Genomic DNA, 2317 nt, shown 5'->3' on the forward strand with positions numbered 1-2317 from the left:
CGACTCACAATGACCCCGCGTATTCTAGAGTAGAACTCCCCAGGAGAACGGCTGGGGAGCGTAGTCTTTACGGAAGCAGATTGCCAAGTCTTTCTTCCATGATATTGTGGATTCAAAACCCCCAAACAACCGTTTGTGCCACCCAGGGACATTGGTATTAGCACAGGTGGATAAGAGGGTGCTTCTCTGGCTACCGACGAGGTATATGGCAGGTCTCCATTCCCTGAGAGAATGTCGCATTTTCTTGACAATTTAGCCACGTATTTAGGCTCAAGAGGGGGTCATGGTGAATGTGTTTGGGGTCAGACACGTCAGCATCCACACTTAGCCAGTTCCCTAAATCCCTCAGACAAAAGAATGTAGGTTACACAGGAGCCAGCCAGGGGGAGGGAATTCCTTAGCCTGCTGGGCTGTCTTGACACCAGAACAAAGAGGCTAATGTGAGGGTGTGCAGGTTCAGTGAGGAGCCAGACAAGCCTGTTGTTTGCTTTTGTGTACACTCTAAATCCTGTCTCTCTGACTGAATATCTCACTCTAACACCTATTAGGTGGGTGTTGCCTGCAGCTCTCTCTTGGGTTTGGGTGTCTAAAGGAATCTCCTGAGGGGTGTGCTGAGAGCCATCCAGCCCCCACAGATCCCAACTCCACTGCTCTAAGGGAAACCCAGGAAAATGTGTTTTTTATCAGCACCCTAAAGGGTTCTGTTCTAGGCTGCTCTCAGCCGTAGTTTAAGAAATACGAAATACGACCTCTGCGCTGTACCTCCTTCCTTCTCTGAACTTTGCCCTAAGGGCTGTGGCAATTAACATGAGGAGTGGATTTCTACCTCCTTCCGGTGGGTTGCTCTGCTTAGGGCTTCCGTCCTTACCTCCCTAGATCTTGAGGGCAGCAGCAAGGCCTGGCTCCCAGGGTGCACCCTCTGAGAACCTGCTCTGATCACCCTCGGGCACCCTTCATTTGCCCTCACCCTCGCTCACACAACCTGGTTTCTCTCCAAAGATGGGTGAGCTAAGGGTTGGACCTCCATGTGGGGAGCAGCAGGACAGATGACATATTCCTCTTTATTTCTATCCTAGGGTGCTAGCATGGTGACAGGCTTTAGAAATATCCTTGAATAATTGCATTACACATTTTCTAAATACTTAACTTGCTTCAAAGGAGCTCGGGTGGTGTAGTGCCTCAGGCATTTGACTGCTAACCAGAAGGTTGGTTGTTCAAACCCTCCAGCCACTCCATGGAAGGAAGACGGGGCAATCTACTTCCATAAAGATTCACTGCTTTGGAAACCCCACAGGGGTCACTAAGAGTCAGAATTGACTCAATGGCAGTGAGTTTTGTTTTGTTTTAACATGCTTCAAATAAGGAAAGCCATGGTCTTTTCAATCACCTCATATGCATGAGGAAGCTGGGCAAGGAAAAAGGAAGACAGATCTGTGGTGTTGGTGAGGAACAGGGAATATGCTGTGGACTGCCGGAAGACAGACCAAAATCAGTCTTACAAGAAATAAACGCTGCTTAGAAGCAAGGACGAGACTTCAGCTGACTTCAGACATTACCTGTTCCAGCTATCCCACCGGCTCCCACTTCCTGCCTGGCCTCTTCCCTTACTATCCCTGAGGAAGGATATCATGCTTGGTAAAGTGGAGGGTCAGTGAAGAAGGGGAGGAAGGCCCTCAACGAGACGGACAGACAGAGTGGCTGCAACGGTGCACTCGGGTATAGCAAGGACCACGGCTCTGGCGCAGGACTGGGCAGTGTTTCATTCTGCTGTACACAGGGTCACTATGAGTGGGAGCCAACTCGACAGCACCTAACAACACCATCACTTCGGACGTGTCATCAGGAAAGATCAAGCTCTAGGAAAGGACATCCTGTTTGGTAAAGGAGAGGGTCTGCCAACATGAGGTGAATTGACACAATAGCCACAACGATGGGCTCAAATGTACCAACAACCACCACAAAGATGGTGCAGGACCAGACAATGGTCTGTTGTGTTACACACAAGGGCTCCTCCGTGAGTCGGAACCCACCTGAAGGCAGCTGACGAGAGCGTTGCTTCAGGCCCTGGGCTAGCTGCTAGTGAGGGAAAGAAAGGTAGACAAAGAGCAGTAACCCACCTCGCTAGAGGAAAGGACAAAGCGTGGGAGCTAGTAGACTGGCAAAAGGTGGAAAATAAGGAAAGGATCTAGCTTTGGCAGAGTTGAGGAGCTCTGACAGTGTGTGCAGGAGTCCAAATTGGTGGGACTGTTCTGGGCAGCAATTTGGCAAAATGTGACTAAAATGTGTATTCCTTTGATGCTAATAATCTAGTTCTAAG

The sequence above is a fragment of the Orycteropus afer genome, unplaced genomic scaffold (assembly GCF_000298275.1).
Source record: "Orycteropus afer afer isolate SDZICR_OR568_19922 unplaced genomic scaffold, OryAfe1.0 scaffold00346, whole genome shotgun sequence".
Taxonomy (NCBI): domain Eukaryota; kingdom Metazoa; phylum Chordata; class Mammalia; order Tubulidentata; family Orycteropodidae; genus Orycteropus; species Orycteropus afer.